Raw genomic sequence first — 27,835 nt, forward strand, 5'->3', positions numbered from 1 at the left:
GTTCAAGCTCATGACAGGAAAACTTGAAGCCCATTAACTGCAATAAGACCTAACACCTGTTGTTCGTTTTGCTGTCAGGTTACAGGAACTTCCCCAGCCAAAAGTTAGTGTCATCTAACTCCCCCCACCCTGAGGTCTTGTACAACTAAACTAATGTCATTGGCACCACTATGGCACTGGGAAAAAACACAAAATGTCCTTCAAAGCTAGGTGTATCTGCCAAAAGGCATCCAGAAGTTAAAAAAAATACTCATGTTCTTTATAAACTGTTGCTGGAAAGCATTCTAATGGAAGCATCTAACACTGAGTCTCTTGCCTGCGTGACTGCTAGCTTTTTAGCAATTTTCGGTTAGGAATAATTTACTGTGAAGTAAAATATCAGTGAGTCAGTAGCTATGAATTTACCTGTGTTTCTGTAAAAGTTATTACACTGTTGATTCCATCTGAAGATCGTATGATTTTATTTTAAAGCTTCTGCTTCCCCCAGGCTACCAGTTTTGTTTGATTTCTTCTTCTAAAGACATTGCTGTTGTATTATTTCTGCAGGGGTGATCTTCAAATGACATTTTCAAGCAGATCACTTCAAACCTTTGCCTATTGTATCCAGGTTTTTTATAAAGGACAACCTACATTACAGCAGGAGGTCATAAATGTTTTTCTATACAGCATTCAACATTATTAAAGACATAGACCTGGATATGTCTCTAGTACTGATATCAGAGTATTATTACCCTACTCATTCTTCTTCCTTCACACATATTGGCAGTATTTAATTTCTTATCTCTGAAACTGATGTCCAGATTTTTATTTGTACAATTACTTTTTCTTCTTTATTTCACAGCTGCACCTCAAGGAGTAAGAAGCTCGTGCGAGTTAAATTCATCTCCCATGTAACATACACCTCATGTCTGCTTCTGCTGCTAAGGGAATCACTGTACAGAGTTACAAAGATGTCATACAAGGGCTGGCCTTCTGGACAATAGGATTACCAGCAAGAAAATTGTTTCCCTGTTGCATTTGCACAGATTAGCCACCTTGTATATAACAAATAGAATAACATGGCAAAGTAAAAATGAGTTGTCTAAAATACTTGAGTAGCTTGCATGACAGTCACTGCTTCCAGAAATTAGTTATTTTCGTCAAGGTAAAGAGAGATGATTCTAAAGCTATTATAAATGATTGTAACGTCACCTCAACATTTGCATCTGCAGTAATGCAAGTACTTCTATTTATTTATTTATAAACCCTAATTTACATGTCATGTATATTTATATGCTTTCAAAAAGATGCTGAAATGATAAGGAGGAAAACAACAGGCAGTGTACTAGTGTTTAGCTCTTCTAGAAGATAAACACCACATTATCCTAGAAGATAAACATGTACAAATAAACACTTGTTTTGATTTGGGGGGGAGAGGGTAAGGAGAGGGACAAACACAGCACAAAAAAAAAAACCAACCAAAACAACAACAAAAACCAATCCATGTCTGCCTTGGTAAACTAGGTTCAGCTGTCTCTCACACCAGCAGCTTGATAAGAACTGAGCCATTGGATGAGCACAAAGACCTGCTCAGGCCAATAACTTTTATTAAGCAGTGGTCAGTACACTGTAGCTTGAAGATTGGCTTTGGTACCTTTCCAACTGGAAGGCGACAACATACTAAGAGTTCCAAAAACCAGTGAAATCTTATTAAATTGCAATTAATATTTTTTTTAGGCATAATCTTTCCTCCTTCTCTCTTTCAATTGCATTAACAGAAAAATTTTAGATGACCAAAGTTAGATTGTATTAAAACATTTTTCTATGAAGAAACACTGAAAGAGCAGTAAAAGATTTAGTAAGATGTACCCATCGCCATCCAACCTATGTCGCTTTAGGGTGGGATGGGGCCAAGGGTGCACCTCAGTCCTCTTGTGCTCCAGTTTCTGGTGGAAGGAGAGCTGAGCAAAGGGCTCCATGCACTTTCCCACTTTAACCCCTCTGCACAGTTGCAGTGCCGGTACTTCAGCGAGTGAAGCAAACATGCTTGTCAGGTAATGTACAGCCAGTGAGTGAATTACTACAACAAGGGTCTTCTCTAAAAGATGTGAGTAGCCTCTTAAATCAGAAAGCTTTATTACCCTTGCTTACTGCATTACAAACTCTACTGGGATGTTTAAGGAGGTGGAGAAAGCACTGGTATGTGCCTTATCTCAAAAAGAGCCATGAAACTGGTCCTGTGACCATTATTTCAAAAAAACTTTCTATCTAGGGCTTCCTGTAAAGATTTTGTTTCTTCCAACAATATCTGGAAAAAATATCTGAAGCCTGCTTTCGGTCATCCTTTTTTCACTTGTCTTCACCAGCAACTGGGGTTAAAAATCAGCACTTTCATTGGACACTGAAAACAGTCAATCAAAAAACCAAACGTTTTTTGTCAAATGGAGGTTTCAAGGAGTAAAATGAGAAAGCTTCTTTTTAAAAAAAAATAAAGCACAAAACAACCAAAACCAAAATAGACAAAGAAAACACTTTATAATACCAGTAGTTCCTATTGCATCAGAAGCTTTAATACTTTAAATCTGAAGATTTTTTTTTGTATATTAATTGTTTGCCTGGTGTATTCAAATTCATCTAACTGGGCTACGATGACTTATGGAGCACCAGAAGGGGAAGACTAGCCTGAAAGCCACAGGGACTGCTATATCCCAGGTAGAAACTCTGCTGTTATTTTTTCCAGCAGAGAAAGAGATGTTAGACCCAATTTTCTGACTACATATTTAAATTATTTTATCTTTGTAACTAGCTTTGAAAGTGTTAATAGAAGATCCTGAATGTCTTTGGAAGAAGAAATCAAACAAAACTGGTAGCCTGGGGGAAGCAGAAGCTTTAAAATAAAATCATATGATCTTCAGATGGAATCAACAGTGTAATAACTTTTACAGAAACACAGGTAAATTCATAGCTACTGACTCACTGATATTTTACTTCACAGTAAATTATTCCTAAACAAAAATCGTTAAAAAGCTAGCAGTCACGCAGGCAAGAGACTCAGTGTTAGATGCTTCCATTAGAATGCTTTCCAGCAACAGTTTATAAAGAACATGAGTATTTTTTTTAGCTGTTATCATACATCTTGTACCAAGAGAATGAGATCTCTGGGATAGGAACACTTTTTTGATTACTAAAGTTACATCATATGAAAAAGTTCTCTTTTTAGGACCCTGCTTGTTATCATAAGATTAAAAAATTTAGCATTTGTGGTATCAATTCCTAACCTGTTGTGTAATTACAAACAGATTTGACACTGCCTCTTTATGCCAAGTTGTGTTCATTTAAAAACCAGTTATGATCTGGTTGTTCACAATACATTTCTAAAGAAAACCAATATCTTGTGAAGTTGAAATGAAAGAAAAAGCAAGCAAAACAGGAAATATGTTTCCACTTTTTATTAGAATGAGAGCTGTGGTAAATGTCAAACTGGACAAAGGACTACAAAGAAAATCAAGAGATCAGAAGCACAGAAGAGAATCTCCTCAAATAATACAATTTATACATAGAAGTTTACACGTTTTACAAAGTTTGTGATAGGATGCATCTACTGTTTCCTTTATATCCTTAAAAATTATAATGTGTACTGTATGCAATTAAGATGGATTTCTGCAATTACTATTTTTTGAGCAATGAATCATCTCTGCTTTAAAAATACAATTTTTAATAATATTATGATTTAATTAGACAACCCAAAATGGATGTCAAAAGTATCAGTAAATCAAATCCCTCATATCACCTTCAGTACCTTTGTGGAGAATAGCAACATCTCTTTTGGAAATGATACAAGGCATTCTGCACTCACAGAGAGCTCACAGATCTCCCCTGTGCAGTCCTCCCTGCAAACAGCACTGCAAGAGATGTGTATCTTGTGAGTCCACCGCCAGAAAGTAAAGATGAAACTAGCCCGCAATCACCTTCCATATTGTCTCCCTTCTCCAGCCTAATCGTGAATTTCAACTTAAGTTTTAGGAAAATAGGCCTTGCATTTTAAAGTAATTTTTTTAATATTGTGATAAAGAAGACTCATGTATCTCAGACTGCATAGTGCTGTTTATGCTGGCAAGACTTCTTAAAAGTATACCCCATTTTTTTTGTGGAACTTCTAAGAACAGCATTATTTTAGAAAATATCTTACCGTATTTCTCAAACATTTCTCAAACACTATGACATGATGCAATTAGCCTGTAATGTATTTAGATGTAATTAGACTAAACAAGGGAAGATGATACTCTCTTCTACTTGGCACTGTATGCAGAATATCCAGATTTGGGTCTCAATCAAAAGCCCAGTTACCAGGCTGGTCAGGAGCCTGGAGCACACAGTCCAGCATGTGGAGAGGTTGAGGGAGCCGGGCTTGTTTAGTTTGCTGGAGAGCAGGCTGTGTGGCAACATAAAAGTACTTGAAAAGGAGCTACGAATGTGACAGTCCTGGCAGATGTTGTAACTGTGGGCAACAGCTGCAAACTGCAGCATGGGAGATCTAGTTGGACATCAGGAATAACATTTTCACTGGAGCAGTGCTGGAGCAGGTGACCTAGCAAGGATATGGAATCCATACCCTGGAGGCTGTTGAAGTTTGGCAAACTGAGCCGTGATGACCCACTGGAGTGCAGGCAAGAGAGCTACTTGGAGTGGGAAGTTAGAGTATGTGACCTTCTGAGGTGCCTTCAAACCAACATGTCTATGATTCTAATGAAGTATACACCTAAATTGGACAGAGCCAATACTATCAGATTTTAAACCAGACTTCTACCTAAAAGTTAAGTATGCTACAAACACCTATTTGCAAATACGTTAAGAAAGCTGGTGAAAATGTCCACTGAAGTACTTTTGCTTTAAAGATCTTTTAGTATTTTCTGTACACATCTGCCAGTTTTGCTGAAGTCTATTCAGCTTTTGTTTGAATCTTTTATCTAATGGCGCTCATTAGGAAGGGACCCAAGAGAATATTTAAATCCATAAAAGGTGCTACAGAGCCTGACTAGTTACACATGAAATATAAATGTACCTTACCTTTGACCAACCCTAAAGAGGTACTTTGAAATGTGAGTGCTATCTAACTTTAATAAATGTTTAAAATTAAAATGGAATAAAATTGTTCTGAACTGAAACTGGAGTTACACACCTCCTCACATTGATGTTCATTCAGAAAGAATTAAAATGTATTTATACCTTTCAATGGTAGTACTTTCTCTGAAGACTGATTTAGAGATTTGCATAAGCAGGTCTACTCACACACTTAGAGCCAGTTATCCTTTCTGTTTTCTACCCACAACTGTTTTAATTTTCATTCTTCCTTTTAAATGGAGGGAGGCATGAATTATGTTTCACTCCAGGTCCATCATGGCTTTGCCAGCTATATGCTACTCAGATCTTTAGCTAAAACAAAACAATGGAAGAACCCACTAGCATAAATCCAAACAGTGTATGTTTGCTATTGATAAAAAAGGCTAGAAAAATAAGCAGCTTATGCACTGTCTCTGAAGAAGCAAGGAATAGGTCTATCATTTCTTCATATATTTCCCACATGCTACCCCCTGAAACAAAAAAAAATTAAGTACACAGCAAAAACCTTCATACCAGCAGTACTAAAGGTTGAAGAAAGCATGTTTCAGAACCCTCTCTGTCTAGCATCTGTCATCTGCTCCACTCCTCCTGAACTTGCTGCTGCTTTTCCAAATCACTTAGCCTCTCTATGAACTACTTGAGGGTCCAGGCTATCCAGTTTTCATGTCATAGTACAGTGAAAGCAATGCTATTAATACATATGAAAATACACTTTTGAGGGAGATAAGGAAAGGATCTAATCATCTTGGGGCATCCAGCAAGGTCACCATTTCAAGGAATCTGAAAGAAACCGTGTCTACAAGATGGACACTTTCTTATCATTTTTGTACTATTTTTTTCTTTCTAGCATCTTGGCATTTGAGATTCAGAAAATAAATCTTAGGGAAGCTGGCTATTGTATGAGAAGCATGGGTAGAGCTGAGGAAAAAGCGGTGCTAGGAGAGGGAGCTGATGCTGTATGAATCAGGCAACTCAGAACTGGGCAAGTTGTTGCGAGCTGTCAGTAACAGCAATGTAAATGAAGGCTTCCTGCCTTATTGCGCACCATTACCACAGATACAGAAAATAGTTCAAGTTTTGGGACTTTTTTACTTTTATTTGGCTAATAAAGTGCTTGCTGTGCTTCACTGCTGAAATCACAGAGAGTTCTAAAACCATGTTGCACTGCAGCTGCCAGACATAATGATGGAGTCTGATGCATAGCTGTTCAGCTGGAAACTGCCAAGGGACAAACAAGGAAAAAAAATTGTGCTACATTTGCAGATATTCACACAATTGCATGTTGCGTGTAAGTGGTTCCTTTTCCATACATTTCTATAGATTTATTTTTCAAACACTGCAATTTTAACCAAAATTATTTCAATGACACGCTCGGCATCGTCTTCCGGTCAGGCAGCAACACCTTTCAGTACTTTCTGGTAGTATGCGCTATTTTTTTAAATGTCCATATAGTAAACACATAATACATAACTAACATGTTTTATACATATAATTATGCTATATATCTTCCATAATGATCTGGAGCCTTATCTCCCCGAGATACAGCTTTGTCAGTGACAAACAACAATCAGCTCCTCTGTGTATGCAGAAGATGTATACATATTTTAGCAAAAACACCAATGGGAAAACATTTTTATAGTGTATATCTCTTCAGAAACACAGAATGAGATATCCACTTGCATGATGCAGGAACTGGAGCATCTACTTAATGCCACATTTTATCACAGTGTAATTTTTCGCCCCAAATTAATCTGATAGGCAATGCTAGTACAGAACAGGAATGCAGTAAATTATCCCACCTCCATCTTAAAGATAATGGAGCAAATAATTACCCACTGTAACTGACTTTTAATATGTTACAGAGGAAAATGACAATTACAGGTCAACCTGTCAATGGAGTAATCTGAGCAACTGAAACTAGCTGACCTTTCTGGCACGCTGTTCTAAGACCACAACCGCTCCCCTGCTAAGCAGCAGCAGATGGCCAGAGCCGTGTAGTTCCGCTTCCTGGTGAAAGGTAATTTGGTTTTTAGGACTGTTAGGTATGTAAAGAAAGATTCAGGGAAGGCCTTATTTAAGAATCCCAGCCTAACAAAAAAGCATGTCTGCAAAAGCAGCAACAAAAGAGCCTGGGTCTTTGGGGGTTGTTCAGGGTAACTGAGTTCACCTGAAACTTACACAGGCAGTCCAAGTCTCCACGAATAGTGGAAAAGAACATCATGGCTGAAAATTAGAAAAGCAGAAACTGAAGATGGAAAAAACATGAAGCATGAAGTCAAGAAGATTGAAACATTATAGGGAAAAGAAAATTTCATCACAATGTTGAAAAATGAAATTTTAAAATAAAACCTGAGGTTGAGGAAGAACAAAAAAAGAAAAGGTCTTAAGTCTGCCTAACTAGTTGTCTCTTACACACTGTGGATTCAAAATTGGAAATCTGCAAGAAAAACCTACAGCAAGAGTGTTACTGGTCAGTTCCCAAAGGACAAAAACATTCACTTCTGTTCTTGTATATTGAAATACACTCCACTATTAGTCTGGTTTTATTCTGTTCAGATTTCTTTTTGACAGCATGTAGAAGGAATAACACTGGTGTTTTAAAGGAAGCTTTTACAGGGAACACTTACGCTATCCCAAAACCTGAATATTTTTTTCTCCCTAATATTCTTAAGGCATGCAGTCTTCAATCTCAGCAAATACCTTTACTGATCACCTTAAATATTAACTTTCTGGAATCTTTATGTAGTATATTGTACACAGAATGACAGTGCATGATAGTATGTACTTGTACCTTAGGCTGCCCCCAAAAAAGTACCTGAGGATAAGAAAAGATTTATTTTGGAGACACCTATTCAGAAGTTACTAAAAATTTAGATATTTTTTCTTTAAGCATGCTGCATTTTTAATGTGAGACGAAGTTATATTGCCATTTGGGCAAGAAGCATTTTGTTAATATGGCTGTTGAATATTTTTTTAATTCAAGCAGAGTAGGTTCCCTAAAATACCTTGTTTAAAAAGAATTTGTACTCATCAGTGCTTATAAATAAACAGAGCTTAAAAAAAAATCCACTCATTAGTGGTGAGTGGGAAGCCACTAATTCCCTGTTGTAGGTCCTAAGCCAACAATTCCTGCTAGTTTTAGACTTTCATTTTTAAAGCTATTAAGATTAATCCTTTTGAAGCAAATAAAGCATTCCAAATGAATGTATGAAAACTAAACGAGCAAGTTCTTGACTCTGCAAAGAGCGTATGCTCTAGTCATGTTTTCACCAGAAATTAACATTTCTTATCAATTTTGTTGTTATTTGCTTGAAGATATCCAAAGAAAAAAATAATGTTCAATACTGCTAATATCCCTTAGACACACACACCTGGTGTGCGTACAACATTAGATTAGCTATGAAAGAGGCAAAGAAATTAAGGTCTTGTATTTGAACTTCTTAGCTCTGATGTATGACCTACAGGCTAGCATTAAGTCCCTTGTTTACACTTAGTCATCCATGTAAGAGACTAATCTGGCTATACGCACTTTTGGCAAACTCTTCCCAGAAAGATGAGTGGATTTTCCAGAAGAAGGTGTGAATTAAACTTTTATGATCTGCTGGTGATACTTACTGGGTCTAGGGTCCAAAAAGCTTTACTTTTTTGAATGATATATCACCCTAAATTTATGCTAAAAATTCTTACTGCCATTGACTTTATAAGGCATTGTGACCCAAATTATTACTGTGTGTTGCATCCCCTGCAGAGTGCTCACAGACATTAATCTCACTAATTCCTCTTGTGCGTGCATAAGACTTTACGTAGTGTAGCTCAAAAAAAGCCTATCTGTGTTAAATTAAATTTGTAAAGCAAATGTCCAGGATAAAATGATCAAGCTTAATATACACATTACATCTGATCTTAATAATAAAAGACAGAAATAGGCTATAATAGAGATTTAGCCCATTCTCTGGTTAGCAAATGTGGATTTGGGGGAAAAAAATACTGTCAAGCATGTGAGAGTAAGAATGTGTATGTACATACATGTATATGCCTACACATACACACACAGATGAAGTGCTCGATCTGAAAATAAGCTACCAAGGAATTATGCAGGCAGTTCATGTTGCTTTAGCTTTTGCCACACAGGTAGAATAGGAAGACTTCGTTTCAGGTCTTCACTTGACAAAAATTCAGAAATATTGGTACTGAGGAGTGTTAAGGCATCACAGACAGTCTTTGTTCTCTCACATAGTTTTTTCTGCACATGTGAGCCATCTGCTTGGAGGAAAATGGGAAAATGTCACTTCTAATAAACATACAATGCCTGTGGCAAATTAAGATTGTATGTGACAATCCTACAAAAGTACAGAGGAGGCAAGTTTGTTAATGCTGATTATCTTCCAGATCTTCAATAGATTTTCAACAGTCATTAAAATAGGCATCTTCAAAGAACTTGTCAGGGGAAAAGTAAAATATTGTTATGTGGAACAAATTCTGTCATGCAAAAATACTTTTTACATGGTTTCCTACCCAGGATCATCAGTCTTTCTGCAAGAAGAGGAGAATATTTTGAATCAAATTTCCTATTGCATTTGAAATTATTGCCGTTTAATTTTGTGACAGTGTTCCCTTAATTGTCAAACATTACATGTCATTTTGCATTTCTTACTGCCTGAGCAAAACCACTAAACTTGGTATTTTAAATCATCCATCTTGAAAGCAAAAGCATACATGGACTGTTAAGCCTGTGCAAATACAAAATTATACCAGGATCTGGTAACATATAATGAAATTATTAATAATTGGTCAATTAAAAAAAAAAAAACCACAAAAAATTGCTATTGTTGATAAATAACATATTCCTTGAGAACAGAGCATAGGACAATGAATCTCTGAGGTGTCATTATGCTACAATGCCTGCCAAAACCACTCTTCCATCTTCTGCCAAAACCTTTGATCTAAGCTTTATTATAATTTCCACATTGTAAAAGAATTTATCTTTCTTATACATTTGCTGAAATTAGAGTTGAATTACACCAAAATAGCAGGATGAGAAAAATGTTGAAAACCAGCTCTATGTCCACATCATCTGCGTGTCTGGACTTAGATCTCTGCAATCCAGCCAGCAGCCAGCAAACAATGACTGAAGAGAAGCCTGTGGAAAGGACAACTTCTGCCCACGGTACACCTTGCTTCCACTGAAATTGCTCCCAAAAGAGCAGAAAACAACTGACAAAAAGGTTTCCCTTTGGCAAAGAGCTTGACTAAAAAGACTTCAGTTTTAGAATCACACTGAACTACTCAGAAAATATTCTCAGATCAAGATCAAAACATGCATTCTCTAAAAAGACATAATGGACATTCCTAAAATAGAAAGATAACGGACAAGTTTTCTGTTGCTGACAGATGAACAGGCAAGAGCCTACCACTGTGACCTGCTGATGTAATTGATCTTCTAGCAACACACAGAGGTTATACTTCTGATGTCAGAAGATCCAGGTTTAGCCCACAAAACAGACCTGGAGAAAGCTGCACAAAGGAAACTGCAAAGGAGAACCCTACTGTCCCCAGAGGTTCTGTTCCACAGAACAAAGTGTTCCTGGAAAGATTTTCATTTGTAAGAAGGTACAATGATGTAGATTGTTTTGGAGGCTGCTGGTACTGTCAGGCTTGCCTTCTGTTTTCCTGAGTTTTTGGTCTGGACAATACATCCTTTCTGACAACCAATGGATTACCCATGTTCTTCCCTTGTCTTTCCATCATGAGCTCATCCCTGAGTGACTGAGAAATTAGAAGTTCCCCTACCTCATAAATAAATTTCTATTTTGCCTCTGTAATACCTGACTTTAAAATTACAACATTTTATAGACCATACATGCTCCAAAATACAGAATTCTAACTGCATACAAAAGGAAACCTTGTTCCGGTCAAAAACAGAACAGCCACCTTTGAGCCATCTTTCTGTATTAGTTCACACGTACATCAAGAAAGTAAAAAATACTCTAAACTCCTTCCTTAAAGGTGCTTGAAGGTCTGAAGTCTCTCACTATTACTTTATACTACTATAACTTCATTTTATAGTAAATGCTACAATATAGTACACTATATATGGTGCACATACCATACTATTATTATTATCTTCTGACAGATCAATGTATTGGTGAGAAGATAATACACCATTAAGTGCATTATAAATGACAAAAAAAGTACATGAGGGCAACGTAGCAAATGCCTCTGCATAAATCTCTGGCTGCCGTATCTAGTCTCTGCCCCTTTCTTTAGTCTTAAGGGTAAAGAAACACTTGGAATGTCTAAGCAGCAATCTGGCAACCCTCTCGTTTTTTATTCAGATATTATTTTCTGTAACTTTCCAAGATAAAGGCCATTTCTACGCAGATGTAGGACTTAAAGCTAGTTGCTGAGGAAATGTCCTTTGTTGAACAAACTTTTTTATAAAAATCGATACAAATTAAGCCAATCTATGCAGATCAGATTATAAAAACCTTTCACACAAACAAAAATTCTATTTCACACACATGAAAATACTACCTTGGGCTTGGGGCTTCAGTTCCTCCATCATCAACTAGCACAGCATACAAATCAGTCACACATCTGTCTACATTAAACATAAACCTCCAGCAGGAAGCAAATAGTTGTCTCTTTCAATGAGGCAAGAGGCAAGGCATAGGTGACTTCTTTGTTCTTTCTTGCTGGTTTGAGGAGGTTTTTGTTTTGCTTCATTTTAACTAGAGTTTCTTACTATCCATTCATCAATAGTACCACAAGGGCACATGCTACCCTAAATCCAAGACACTGTGAAGTACTGTTCAGGAGCACCAATACAAAGCAACTCCTGGAATAAGGTTATTTTAGGACAGAGTATTTGTTAGCTACATGAAGACAGAAGGAAGGCCTCTCATTTCTCCTGCTCTACCAGGGATTTGGGGCTGAGAAGGAAGGAAGATTTAGGGAAGTTGGACCTAGCCTGAGGGGTTTTTACATGACTAGGAACAGTGAGATGTCCATGTGACTGTGGGCAAATGACATTGGTGGAGCACCATATGATAGACTAACAAATGGGAATAGGTATGAAAAAAAATACACAGAAAAAAGAGTGAACAATAACTAGAAATTTAACTGAGGTCCTAACTTGGGATTATTACTCCTCTCCAGCTCCTCCACCTCTGCTATCCCACTGCTGGGACTTTTCTGGACAGAAACACAGCCTTTGCCTTTTGGCTTGAGGAGCTGGGAGTTCACTCCTTCCAGCTAGGAAGTAAGAACTGTGATTGCTGTGATTGCTGTGTATGCAGTCAGACTGTATCTTCTATTGGAGTATTATGTTGTTATGGTCCTCTCCTCCACAGAGAACAAGGGAAAATCAACCTAGCAGGACTTTTGTTTGACAAAGGGTTTTGCTCATGTTTCCTAAAGAGATCTGAAACCTCTCTACAGGGACAAATGAATGCAAGAGTCACTGCTTCAAAGACATACGGAATTTGCAAGTATCAAGTAGCAGCAGAGATATACAGGATAAACCTTCCTATCTAGTCAAAACTTGGGAACAGAGCTGCATGCAACACAAATCAGAATAAATGCAGAGACTGTCAGAAGAAACTAAGTGGAAAGAGAGTACAGTTAAAAGCATTTATATGTATTTACATAGATTAAGCTGGGCAAATTGACAACAAACCAATATGCTCTTATGGAAGTGACTGGTGGCAACGGATTACAGGAAAAGGAGGGAGGAAAATCAGAAATTTCCCAGTGCTTCTGGGATATATTCATCCATGTAACGAGATGAAACAACTGAAGAGAAGAAAGTGATTTTCCAGGGCCACCAAGACAATCTCTTTAGGAGAATTTCACTTGTTTGGCTCCAGGGAGAACAGAAGTTAGATTACACATGCACACTCTATCCTATGCACTGGGGACAATATAGCACTAAAGAAATCGAAAACTGACTTCAGCTCTGTGGATCATATAAGCCATTTTTTTACCGTAACTTTCTCACGCATAAACCTAAAACTTACTAAAATATTTTGGTTTTTATTTTCAGTCCTCATTATTTTTAAATAAACTTTATTTATGACCTGCTTTGCATGAAGACTTGACCTGCTCTTCTGAAGAAAAGTGCTCAGGCTTACAGAGTAAAGTGGCCGGAAAGCCATCCTTGTATCTGCCCAAGTGGCCATAGTCAGAAAGGTACCATCCCAATGCACTGCAAGAGGCAGACCTAAGGGATACTGTAGGGCTAGAAATAGACAACAGAGAAACAAGGATCTTTTATTACCTACTATCCTGAGACTGGCATCATCATTTTTTTGTCCATGTACTGGCTTCTTGCTGTATGACAACCTGCCTCTGCTGTGACTTGGATACTTTGGCAGGTCACTTCTCAGCCCACTTCCTCTGATGCTGTTGTTATCAGCCTTCTTCTGCAACCTACAAGTAACGTCTCTACACACACCCATCAGCACTACTTCTGAATACCATGGGGAAACCCTACTTCAGGCTCTTTCAAATTATAAGACCCGTGGCATGGCTTTTCCTTGACTGGTATTCTTGATCAGAAACTTACCCTGGAAAGTCCTGAACTAAAAATTGATTTTTGCATCCTCTATTCTGGCTAACACTTCCAGCCCTACACAGGCAGGTCTCAGAGGTCCCTGTTCTTGCAAAGCAGCCTCTAACGGTGCTCCAGACCTTCTTCTTTCTTATGGCAAACCCCCAAAGTCAGGACAGCCTTCCATAATCAAGTTTTAATCTCAACTTCCTACCTCCCTATAGTTCATTTTTCTTTTAACACCACTGCAGGAATTCCAAGGAACGGGTTTTGTGTTCATCTCCAGAAACAGCAGTCCAGACTCATATTAACCTGTGTCAGCCACTGCAATGGTTGCACATTTACTTATTTAGTGCCTTTATTTCTCAAAACCAACAATTTTATGAAAGAAACAAGAAAAAATAGTAATGCTATAGATGATTAGGGTGCAAAACTTAAAAAACAAGAACAAACTTGCTGGTCAAAATGTCATTTTTGGTCTACTCCTCACTCTGATGCACTCTCTCAATTTATAATTATGTTATTGATTATGAAGTCATATACACTACTGTCTTGTTACACCTATGAAGGTAAATAAACTGTTAATGTATGTAGATTTCAATGATGCACACATTTTGTTCCATTAAAAGCTAGCAGCAGGACAGATTGCTGCAGTGCTAATAGAAGCACATTGTTCCTCCTTCTTCTCATTTTCTTAGTTCTAGCAGGAATCTCTCGTTTGACCTTGAGCAAGGCATTTAAATTCTTTGCACCCATGTTTTCTCATCTGTAAAATTAAGGCTATAATACCTACCTACTTCACAAGAGGGACAGTGTTAAATTTAATGTATTAATATTTTAAAGTGTTTTCAGACAGCTGGATCAAACGCACTACAGAATGTAAGTTATTATTAAATTATGCTTCACGGAGTTAATGCTGTTGCATTACTATATCTGATTAAATACGGAAAAAAATTCAAGTGGCACCTCCTGGATTTTTTTTTTCCCAGAGGATGAAGCTGATGCTCTTTCAACCAGCCTACAGATCGACTTGAAGGCTTATTTTGGAGAAAAAAGAAGGTGAGGAAATGTAGCAGTCAACAGAAGTGAGAGAGTCCTGTGGAGCACATGATTATGAGGGCCTTTAAAGCAAGCGTGAGGCAGAACAGAAGGCAACTGCGCCTTGTGCCCCACTGTGACACATCAGTCTCTAGTAGCAATACAGTCTCCATTCATTTCCATGCCAGGGAGACAGGGACACACCCTCAGTACCATCACATTAACTGCTGCAATTGGCTTCCGCTTAGAGAAATGAAGTGCAAGATCTGTAGCCTGGAGTCGCTTTCCTGGTGGAGCCAACCAGCTCACAGGCACAGTTCAGGTAGACTTTGAGTCTGCTCAGCTATGGCAGCTAATCCATCTGTGATGAACGTGGCACACAAAAATGTCAATTAGAAAAAGGGGGGTTTATCGCATGAGGGTTGTTCATACCTGATGCCTCTCCTACATCTCCTCTTGACCTGATGCGTGGATGCCTGGTCTTGTCCTGTGATCTCACATCAGGATCTTGTTGTGTGGGGGGAAGGGGAAGGAGTGTTTGGAGCAAGAGCTGCAGGAAGATGAGAAGGGTTTTTGACAGCATGTTGAGTTGGATGTTGTACTGGTGTTGATGCCGCTGGTTCCAATGCCATCAAGGCATTTCTTGTGGATGACAAGGAATCTAGGAAAGTAGTGATTAACATGCATATCAGTGTGATTGACAAGCTATGTTGTCTGCTTTGTGCTAATGTATTGCATGGACAACACCTATTCTAGGCATATCAGAATCAACACATAAATTTAGAGTACAGACTTAAATCAGAAATATTTAGCATCTTTCCCAGTAAATAAAGAAAAACTATTTGATGGATCCATCAGCTCAATAGACTGTGGAGATCAGATTCTGTATGGTGAGGGAATGTTTTCTCCTCCCAGGGTACAAATGGATAGTAGACAACATTCTTTCAGATTGCAGAAGGACCAATTCATTTGCTTTCCCATTCCTCCATCCCCGATTCATCACTCCAAAGGCAAGAGAAAAATAAGTACAACATTAGGTTCGATAACCTTCTGATAGTGTGCAATTAAATATACACAAATCAAGGAGCTTGAAAAAATACAAGCAGGGAGCATATTGTCTACCGTATCTGCCAAGAATACTGAAATGGAGGTTGCCAAGTCTAAGGTTGTATATATTTCATGTCATTTCTGACACCATGCTGCATACATCAAAGTACCCATTGTTGACTTTTTTTTTTAATCAGATCTGCAGAGAGGCTAGGCTACATGTTTTATTATACTATACTGTACCAAAGATCACACAACTTTTTAAACAGCAGCGATGCTATTACAATTTCTTGAGAAAAATCTGCGGGATGTGAAAACTTACCACAAAAGCAGTAATGTCACTTTTGTTTGCCTGAATTCCTGCAGAACTGCTGATGTGTAAAATGTGCAGCAGCTCCTAGGGTTAACCCTCTATGTTAACTCTACTTTCTGTTAGTATAATGCTTGCTCTCGATTTTCCTCTCTTCACCAAGACATGCGAAAGCCTTTCACAATGACTTTGCTTTTTCCCTCCATCTCATATTTTATAAAATTTAAGTCAAGTGCCTGAAGCTGATTTCAACATGACATCTGTCATATTTATTTGCTTATTTGGCTGACTGTGAATTTTTAAGTAAGTCCCTGCTTTAACTCTAATACACGATCATCCAAAAGCAGCCTTCTGTTGCCAGAAATTTTCTGTGTCCTTTGATTTAAAGATCAGCCACTTCCTTTGGCATTTTCATGCCAAATGTTAACCTGGATCCTCTGTCAGCAGCAAAGAGGTAACATTTTGCAGTCTGTTACATACGGAATAGGCTACCTCCGCACGTTGCATGTAATTTTTATCAAATGATTAATGAACTGAATAACCATCTTCCTGAGTGGTAAGCATAAAAATGTATTGTCAGAATATCCTCAACTGGGAGATCACTACCTGATCACTACTGCAGCAAAACCTCTGATTTCAGTGATGCCATGTCTTCTAATATTTACAACTCCACCCTACAGCCAGGCTGGCTGGAGGAACAATGATGTTATTTATATGAGAAAGCCGTTTACCCAAAATAAACTATGATAAAATAAAGTACGCTCAAAAGCATAATTTAAGACTACTATTGTCATGAGAAGATAAAGTACATAAATTTGTATTCCATTTAGGAGTATCACAGCAATCAATATTTACGGTAATATTCCAAGTGACTAATCCGGCAGGCTGTTGCAGGGCACTGGGGCTGTCTAAGCAACAAGCTAATTTCCTGATATTAATTTTATGTACAGAATATAAAACCTCATAGATAATCATTTGGCTAATTACAAGGGCAAAGTGAAATGGCACTGTGTGTGAAAGAAAAGGTGTTGAGAAGGAAAGAAAGAACTAGAGAACAGATACAGTGTAAAATAGGGATGTCAAGATAGGAGCAGAGTTAGAACATGGGGGCTGCTGTCAGAGGTGAAAGGAACAGAAGGAGGTGCAGCAATGATGATCTCTCTCTGAATAGGTAGAAGCATAGCCTCCTACTGTGGATTTTTTGTAATGATTTAGAAATGAACTGATTCAAGAGGTTTCCACATTTCACTACTCTTATCACAATAAAACCCCACTCTATTTAATACTTTAAGTTCCACACGTTGAGAGGTCTATTCCACAATTTTTGATCTTCTTCCTAGCTGTTTCACAAGACAAAAAGGAGAGGGAATGGGGGGTTGTTTGTTCTGTGTGATGCAGCAAGAAGATTTGTACCTCTGGCATTTCCCTTCCTTTGGCAGCTCCTCTACAGAGCACCCTGCACATAAAGAATATAGAAGCAGCAGGACAGAACATCACAGCAATCTGTATATCTGAAGCTGATATACTATCTCCAGCACTGAAGCTAAGAAGCTATTTCAGCGACACCTGGCAGAATTTGCCAGATGTTAATACATGAATTCATGCATGGTAAGACAGGAAGAAATGCAGATCTTCAGTGAATGAGGTGTACAACATTGAAGAACTGAGAAAAAGCAGCAGAAATGAGCCATAAAGTAGAGAAGCATAGGAAAAAAAAAGTATGTCCTTCATATGATCACTTCTCAAGCATACTTTTGATTTAAGTGAATGTCATTATTTGTCTTTATTCTTACCAGATGACAATTTCTCATAAGACTCAGGTGCATTTAAAGTAAGACATCTTAAAAAATATATGAATTAAGATTTAGGGATGTGTTATAGCAAATGTAAATATGAGACAATTGGTGTAGAAAGAACTGATGGTTCCAAACCCTCTCTAAATATCTTTTTGTTAAAATATATGTCTCCTTGTCAGTGATGAACAAAGATATATTTAATACCCTATCCAAAACTGAGGAAAACTGACAAATTAAGTTACACACATCAAAGACTTACAGACTTGGTCTATTGCTAAAGCTGGAACTCTGCACTTATCTGTGTGGAATTGTACCTATATTTTCCAGACTGTTTCTCCAATTCATCAAGATCATATTAAATTTTAATTCCATCCCCCAGCTAAAACCAAGGAAAAGACATCAATACAAATTTACAGATCATGTCCTGAACTTCTGCGCAGATGTCAAATAGGAAGAGTATGTTGCATTTTTATTTTAGATTCCAGCAGAAATGTCCATAGATTATGGCCCCAAGTTTGCCTGTTCCCGACTTTCAGAAAGATTTAAAATGTATTCTCTAAACTACTCAAGTCACTTCAATACCTATGGAAGTCCTACTGCAAAAGCAACTTGAAGCTACAGGATTCCAACAAAAGTCAGTTACCAGACCTGTTATCTAAGGAGTCTTTGATAAGCAAGCAAAGCAGCCACTGTTCACACAGACTCTGTTTTGGACCAGGCATTCTCCAGACAGGATACACCTATAGACTTTCAGGCTCTGGTCACACCAGCTTGATTTCCTTCACACAATTTTGTGCTTGTTTCGTGTCTCATTGATGCACGTGTTTCACTCTCCAAACACTGCCTATGCAAGTTCTTACCAGACCTGCGTAAACCCATTGTTTAGGTTATCATCCTCCAGTGCCCCACAAGGGTATCAGATCTCACCTCTAATTATACCAGATGATGACACCACCATTGCCATATGCAGAGCACTGTATAACTGTAGACTTCTGTGGTCTACGAGAAAGCCCATGAGAGTATTCACCTGAGCGCCTGCTTGCCAACCAACACATGCCCTGTATTTTGGGCTTCCCTGTACAGAAGAACTGAACAGTAGTTGTCTGATGGTTCAAGATGATGGGGAATTTGACAACTGCTTCTCCCCAGGACTGCATGCTGTGTAAGAATATACTACTGCTGCTGCTGCTGCTACCATACTACCAGTACTCCCACTTGTACTACTGCCATTACTGCCAGAAACAATAAATATGTAATAATGATCTCCCTTTACACTGAAATGCCATTCCTTCAGATTCCAACTTCTACCTTAAAACCTTTTGGAGCCTCATGATGAGTAACTGTGATTCTACCACTGTTAAGCTTACATATAGATTGACATTTGAGTCAGGTTTAATATAATAGATGAACCCAACCGCTGACCAGTTCCAGTTATGTTAAGGTGTTCAGTGACTTTTAAAAATGGCAAAAAATACTCTACTTCCCTAGCAGGCTGAGGAATTAACGGCACACTGAAACCCAGAACTCTTCTCAGGTTATTTGCTTTGTTGGGGAGAGCTTTTCATCCACCTGTTATTAAGAGAACTTGTTTATCTGCCAGATAAATATTGCAACACTGAGTGCAGGAGTAGTGAACAATTAACTCATTTATCTCACTGTGCTTTTGCAAATTATTTATGGCAAAATGCAGGTTTTAATATTGGCAAAATGCAGGTTTGCTCATTAACTAATTAACATCAATCCATTTTCATTTCTACTATTCTTACAGAATTCAAGTTATATATGGATTAAAAGAATGTAATGTACCTCCTTGTATTCACTTTCCTATGCACTTTTCTCTCTTATCTTGCCATTTGGTTAGGTGTTCAGGTTTTTTTTAAGTGTTACTATTTCACATTAATAAGACTTTTCTAATTTTAAGATGGGAAGGGAGTGGGGTAACATGCATAACTTTGACTCTTTAACATGGTTAAGTGAAATATTCAATCCTTAGCAATTTAAATTATCTTTCAGGTTTCCTATTGAACAGCAAATTCAGGTATCCTCATATGAACCTCTTACACAGCAGTTTTCGCCATGGAAAAAACAGGAAATTATCAGTCTGCCAACACTTCATACACCCAGATATTCCTGAAATTTCTTCAGTGTTTCCCACTCAGGCTCAACTTACCTCATCTTGCTAGACAATCAGAGAATCACAAAATGGATGAGGTTGAAAGGGACATATGGGGATCACCTAGTCCAACCCCCATACTCAAAGCAGGGTCATGATGTTATTGTTCTCTGGGGGTAGGACTTTGCACTTCCCTTTCCTAAACTACATGAGGTTCCTGTCTGTCCATTTTTCCACCCTGTTAAGATCTCTCTAGCACACCCACTTGGTGTTTCTCCCAGTTTTGTATCCACATCCACAAAGTTTTGTATCATCCCAGTTTTGTATCCACATCCACAAACAAGAGGGTACAGTCTACCCCATCATCCTGATCATTAATTGAGAGGTTAAGCAATACTGGACCCAGTATTGATGCGTGGGTACACCGGTAGTGAATGATCTTCAGCTAGGCTTTCTGCTGCTGATCGCTGCATTTTGAGCCTACCTGTTCAGACAGCTTTCAGTTCACCTAGCTGTCCACTTCACTAGCCCGTACTTCATCAGCTTGTGAGCTGCTTCTTGTTGTTAGGATGTTATCAACAGTGCTGTCCAGAAAATTCCTGAGCTGCTCATGCCCTTCTGTGTTGTCTCCTTCACAGATGTGTGAGTGGTACAAATCACCCACAAGATGAAGAGATGATAGCTCAATATAGTAGTTGCACTTTACATTCATTCTAGTGACTCACCAAATATAATCTGTTTTGCCTTCCCTTACATATAGTTATGAAATGAAATGTTAACCTAAAGTTTTTATATCAAGTGCTCCAACCCACTTGGTAACCCTCTGCCGTACTCCTGTCATTATGTCCATGTCTTATACCCAACAGTTCCAGGTTCGTTCCTTCCAACGTGATTTTGTTGGGTTCCCTCTGTATAGAGCCCTGCCTCCAGTCATCAACCACTCCTCTAATCTGGTATAACTGACAAACTTGCTAAGGGTGCACTCAATCCCATCTTCCAGGGCAATAATATACTCATTACGCAAAATCAGCGCTCCAGTGCTGCTCAGCTTCAGAAGGACACCACTGCTAACTGCCCAGTCTTCTCAGTCTATAGGAGGAACATAGAGGAAAAAGTTCTAAGTAAGTACCATGGTTTAGAACTGAAAAGGAGTATTTATGAGTTGTTTTTCAGTTTAGGGATCTGTCTGTGTTTTTACTGACCCATAAAATACATTCACTATAGCAAAGTTTATGAAGCACTATTACACTACATTTCTGTTTCCAGAAATTTTGAGGGCTTTTATCTGACCAACTTCTATGAAGTTTGTTTATAAACTCCTTGTTCTGTCATACACAAAATTTCAACGCATATTTCTGCTTTAGCACTATCAGACGTACATGAATTGCACAGTTACCAGGGGTAAATTTAAAAGCTTCTTAAGAAATATATGCTCAATCTCTTACCATTACGAAGAAGAAACTCAAAATAGAGTTTCGGATAGATAACTACATTCATTAAGATGAGTTTGAAGTTGTTAACAAGGTAGATTTCTTCAAAGTCAAGTGGAACAATATAAAAGAAACATCTACTCCACACAGAAGAGCAGGAATTTAGGTTCCACTGCAAACGGGCTGACAGGTACTATGGTCCTTACTTGAATGCTACACATTATGAATCTCTTTCATATTTTTCTAGTATCATCCATTACAGATGTTCAAAAGTCATGAGTCAGGCTCCAAGATACCATGAAACTGAACCTAATCATAATGAATTTTTATTGCTTGGTTGCCTTTTGATTTCTGAATGCATTTCTATTGCCTTTTCAAGTTTTATTCTGCAATAAGACTGCAGAGACTTTAAGTCTATTTTTAAATGAAAGCATTAGAGTAGCTTCCTGACCATTCATCATACCACCTTCCTCACTGCTTCCAGCACTCACTTCAGAGCTCTCTCCTATTTGTATTTTTTCTAGTATGCTGTGGAAAGTGTCCAAGACATCAGCTTCATTTCAAGGTCCCAGAGTTTTCCCACATTTCCTTATGCTCTAAAATAGCTGTGTTTGGGCAACCCTGAGTCAAAAGAAGGAAAGGATGAGCTGGGCTAACCTTTACATGTAGGAGCCTTTACATAATAGGAGCAGCAATTTTATATATCAGTGCAAGCAAATCAGAGGAACTGCTACAGGACAGAACTGGCTGGATGGTGTGACTCCCATGTGCATTATGCATTGGGTGATACAAATAATGGACTAACACTCAAATATGACCAGTTTTGTGGGTTTCTTTTAAAGGGAAGTCAATAGAGTTAATCTCCTGGAATGTGATTTTGGATTGACCTCCTCTTTCAAATCAGGCAGCATGGGGATTCAACTAGATCCCAGTTGTGCAAGTGCCTTTTCTGACTGAAGCATGAGCAGGCCTCTGACCAGCCTCATCACCTATATCTGAACCCATTCTATTACTCCTGCATTCATATTTATGATGGATTACAGCTCATATGTAGACATGTCACTGAGTTTTCTAATGTCTGTTTATAATACTGTATCCACTATTTTCCATTTCATTTGTTATGCATTGCATTTTGATTTTACTGTACTTGCTTTCCTGAGGCATCTGCCCACTAAGTGGGAATTTTAATTGAAAACTAAGCTTGAACTCACTTATAATATTTGAAATCTAGCATATCATTTTATATTATCTCACCAAATTAATTACATACCATTACATACATGTGACGGGATAGTCTGAACTGTGGCAGAAGTACCACAGTGATGCTAAGTTTGGGAAAGCTGATTATGATTAAACTGTCAAAGGATCAGTGTTAGAACAGTCCCATTTAACATTTTAATTTTTATATGGAAAGAACAAACAACTGGTTAGTTTGCTGGAAATTTGCTGATGCTATTAAACTGGGTGCTCCTGAGAATACTAATGAAGGCAAAGAAATAATAGCAAGGAACTTAGTTTAGAAATATGTTGAGAAAATAATGAGATTAAATTTTCAAAGCTGCAAAATTATTAATTAGAAAAAGCATCCTGCAAAATGAAGATACTCAATTAAAAACCCCAGCCTGAACACAGTGCTAGAAGCATCACTGGAAGCAGAAAATTAGGCAAACATGAAATCTACAATGGAGGTAAAGAAAACATGTATTAGGTAACGCACGCAGATTCTGGAAGGTAGCAGTCCTGCAGGGGCAAAGATAGATTTCCATTAATGGGTTTAATTCTCACACACTAAATGGATGGTCTCTCAAGTAAAAGCCTACACGGTATCCAGGCACTCCATTACCACACACAGACTTGAAAGTATTTCCCAGATTAAGAGACTGATTCATGAATAGAATAAAGTAAAAAAATTATAAATGCACAACTTGCGAAGCAGCTGGTCAACAGTACAGTTGACAGTATCTGAACAGTACAAACAAGTACATACCTATATAGAATCATAGAATGGCTAGGGTTGGAAAGGACCTTCAGATCATCTAGTTCTAACCCACCTGCCATGGGCAGGGACACCTTACGCTAAATCATAACACCCAAGGCCTGGTCCAACCTGATCTTGAACACTGCCAGGGATGGAGCATTCACAACCTCCCTGGGCAACCCATTCCGGTGCCTCACCACCCTAACAGGAAAGAATTTTCTCCTTATATCCAATCTAAACTTCCCCTGTTTAAGTTTTAACCTGTTACCCTTATCTTATCACTACAGTCCTTAGTAATGAGTCCCTCCCCAGCATCCTTATAGGCCCCTTTCAGATACTGGAAGGCTGCTATGAGGTCTCCATGCAGCCTTCTCTTCTCCAGGCTGAACAGCCCCAACTTCCTCAGCCTGTCTTCATACGGGAAGTGCTCCAGCTCCCTGATCATCCTCGTGGCCATCCTCTGGACTTGTTCCAACAGTTCCATGTCCTTTTTATGTTGAGGACACCAGAACTGCACAAAATACTCCAGGTGAGGTCTCACGAGAGCAGAGTAGCGGGGCAGGATCACCTCCTTCGACCTGCTGGTCACATTCCTTTTGATGCAGCCCAGGATACGGTTGGCTTTCTGAGCTGCGAGCACACACTGAAGCCGGCCCATGTTCATTTTCTTATTGACCAACACCCCCAAGTCCTTCTCCGCAGGGCTGCTCTGAATCTCTTCTCTGCCCAACCTGTAGCTGTGCCTGGGATTGCCCCAACCCAGGTGTAGGACCTTGCACTTGGCATGGTTAAACTTCATGAGGTTGGCATCAGCCCACCTCACAAGTGTGTCAAGGTCCCTCTGGATGGCATTCATTCCCTCCAGCGTATCAACCGAACCACACAGCTTGGTGTCATCGGCAAACTTGCTGAGGGGGCGCTCAATCCCACTGTCCATGTCAGCAACAAAGATGTTGAACAAGACCGCTCCCAACACCAATCCCTGCTTACTGGTCTCCAGCTGGACATTGAGCCATTGACCACAACTCTTTGCGTGCGACCATCCAGCCAGTTCTTTATCCACCGAGTCGTCCATCCATCAAATTGATGTCTCTCCAATTTAGAGACAAGGATGTCGTGTGGGACAGTGTCGAACGCTTTGCACAAGTCCAGGTAGATGACATCAACTGCTCTACCCCTGTCCATCAGTTCTGTAGCCCCAATCATAGAAGGCCACCAAATTGGTCAGGCAGGATTTCCCCTTAGTGAAGCCATGCTGGCTGTCACCAAGCACCTTGTTGTTTTTCATGTGCCTTAGCATGGCTTCCAGGAGAATCTGCTCCAAGATTTTGCCAGGCACAGAGGTGAGACTGACTGGTCTGTAATTCCCCAGGTCATCCATTTTCCCCTTCTTGAAAATGGGGGTTATATTTCCCTTTTTCCAGTCATCGGGAACTTCACCTGACTGCCATGATTTCTCAAATATGATGGCCAGCGGCTTCCCAACTTCATTCGCCAGCTCCTTCAGGACCCGCAGATGGATCTCATCAAGACCCATGGACTTGTGCACTTTCAGATTTTTAAGATGGTCTCGAACCAGATCCTCTCCTACAGTGGGCGCAAAGTCTTCATTCTCACAGTCCCTGCGTCTGCCTTCCAAGACTTGGGTGGTGTGGTCAGAGCCTTTGCCAGTGAAGACCGAGGTCTGTTTTTCATTTGCTATGTACCTATAGAATCCCTTCCTGTTATCTTTCACATCCCTAGCGAAGTTTAATTCTAACTGGGCCTTAGCTTTCCTAACCTGGTCCCTAGCTTCTCGGACAACATCCCTGTACTCTTCCCAGGCTGCCTGTCCTTGCTTCCTCTTTTTTCATTTGAATTTTCCTCAGCAGCACCTTATCCATCCAAGGAGGTCTCCTGGCCCTGCTGCTGCACTTCCTGTCCTAAAGCAGACATCTAAATGTCTTGACTATGAAGGCTGACCATCTCAGACACATATATCTAAAAGTAGGTATGACGAATCAGACATCATCTTTATATACATCATCACCTGTCAGTTCAGCTCATCTTTGACAGATATGGATCCTGATTATGGATCAGGTCTGAAAAAGGGAGAGGAAGTATTTAAGAACTTTATGAGGCTAAATTAGCAGTAGTTAGATTAAAAAAAAAAAAAAATAAAGTATTCTCCGTATCCACCAATGCAGAAATCCATACAAGCTAAGTGTATTAGAAAGGAATTGTTTAAATAAGAAGTAATGGGAGCTTTTGAAATGCTGTCATTTCAAATTAGGTATCAGTAGTTCTTTTGCAGAGATTTAAAGAAATGTCTATAAAGTGTAAGAGCTCGTATACAGAAGAGGTGAAACCTGAAGAAAGAAAACAGTCATTTGGATTTTGTATTCAGGATTAGCAGCAATCCCACACCTTATCTAGTGGTACTAGATAAGTGCACAGATTTACGCATTCAGGCTTTTTAGCTAAGCTTAAAGTATGCAGTATGTCTCTCATATCATGTCTGTTGAGAGAATTGCATATTTATATATGCAGTGTTCTGTAAATAAAGATTAACAATCTTTCATGGATATCTGAAACTGTAAAATCTTAAAATATCCTCAGTTTCTCATGCTAATGAGTTTTTTGTCATCAGGGAGAAGGGTTTCAAATTTCTCTCAAGCAGAAAAGGTCATACTGCAGTTGTCTATCAAGAAAATTCAGACTGAAACAATTACAGATTAAACTCCTTATACTTCATGAAAACAGCCTGTATCACAGCATTATTCCAAGAAGGGAATTGTCAGCACATTTCTATGAAAAACAACTGAAGAACGTCAGAATTTCTACAGATACTTCCATATACAATTCATATGCAATTTAAAAATAAATAGGGCTCTTTTCCTGTATCATATGTGCAACCCTCATGTTCTTTGTACCTCAGCATGTCAGTACGAAAAGTTGACCCAATTGGTGTGGTAACCATGCTTGCAATACATGAGGGGGAAGTGGGAGTCAAGTAGGGGGATGGAGAATGGTGATACTCTTCTGTTCTCTCTCCAGAAAGCTAATTCAGTTAATGATGCAACACCTGGAAATACTGCCTTGTAGGATGGACATAAAAGCACTTTGTCTGTTTATCACCTAACACAGAGAGCATTATATATTACAACTGATATGTGAAATCAGCAGTGTTTAACCAGAAATAACATGTGAAATGGCCTATTGCTGCAACTTTGCAAAAACGCAGTAAATTCTTCACCCTTGGAAGACTGAACAAATATTGCCCATCTGTCTAAAAGATAAATTACAGTTCTGGAGGAGACTGGTAAACCTGACATAGGAATTACTTCATGGATAGAACAAGTAGTCCATGGAACTTTGGGCTAATGAAGTTCGCCATATTTTGCAAATTAATCTACTAGTAAGTTTTGACCAAGTTAGGACAGGCAGCAGCAACAACAAATATTAGAAATGAAGAACTAGCATTTCTTGTTATAAACATACCACACTCAGCCTGCTGACACCTCTTAACACCATGCCTATCATTGCCAAGATTACTATACTAAAACTATTACTGATACATTAATATCTACATGCAAATATCCCTTTTGTCATCTACATGTTTTGTTTTTCTTTTCTATCATCCAGTTTTCTTTGGTATGTAGGTTGTGCTACAAAGAAGACACTTTCCTATATTCCTGCCAGTTCCTCCCACGTTTTCCCATATAGAAAGTTCTTATGATCTTTCAATAAATAGATCTTAGTCCAAAGGATGCCGGCTTGGCACTTCATTTGGCTTAAATGCTGTATTTTAGTACCATTTTGTCTGCAGCTACCAGCACACCAAACTTAAGACAAGTGACCCTCTAACTGTTACATCTTATCATTGAATTTCTACCCATCCCACAGGTTAAATACCTTACTTGCTGTTTCTCAAGTTCTGTGGAGAGAAAATTACACTGAAGTTTATTCTGCTGGCTGTCGCTGTGGTTTCTGTTCTATGTAGACTTAAAGATTACACCTTTTTAAGGCACTTTTACCTTGTCAGGATTCAGTAAAACAATCCCTTATGTAAATGAGAATTGGATCAAGTATTTTTCCCATTGTAACACAAGTATCTACATGATTGAATGTATCAGTAAGGTTTTAATAATTCAATAGCTTTCACATAAATATTATAAACCAATCCCAGCTACCTGTCAGATCTTTATGTGAGTTTTCTTGAGGAATTGTTATTTCTATTAGCACTGGTTCAGAACTGGAATATCATTGGAACAAAATAGTGAATTCAATATCCCTGCTTTCATAGTAGAAATAAACAAATATCTAATTGAACACCACTTAATCAATAAAACTGAGAAAAAACACAAAAACCTCATCATTTTCTTTAACATCTTTCCCAGAAAATTTTCCATTCCAGCCTACAGTCTATGAAATATATTTGGTAAAGTGCTGTAGGAATATTGAACCCATTCAGCAAAGAGAAGCCTATTCCA

At 38.6% G+C, this 27,835-nt stretch overlaps 1 protein-coding gene across 2 annotated transcripts in view; it reads right to left on the minus strand.

Annotated features, from left to right (window-relative positions):
* GABBR2 (gamma-aminobutyric acid type B receptor subunit 2) overlaps positions 1–27,835 on the minus strand; it is a 448,751-nt gene that overhangs the window by 398,378 nt on the left and 22,538 nt on the right. The window contains exon 2 of one of the 2 annotated variants that reach the window (XM_062608975.1): positions 15,122–15,350. The exons of the other annotated variant lie outside the window; for it this stretch is intronic. The gene's annotated coding sequence lies outside the window, so the exon portion shown is untranslated. The remainder of the gene's footprint in view (positions 1–15,121; positions 15,351–27,835) is intronic. 2 annotated transcript variants of the gene reach the window in all.

Source organism: Pezoporus occidentalis, unplaced genomic scaffold (genome assembly GCF_034315485.1).
Source record: "Pezoporus occidentalis ecotype Australia unplaced genomic scaffold, CSIRO_AGI_Poc_V1 ctg132, whole genome shotgun sequence".
NCBI lineage: Eukaryota > Metazoa > Chordata > Aves > Psittaciformes > Psittacidae > Pezoporus > Pezoporus occidentalis.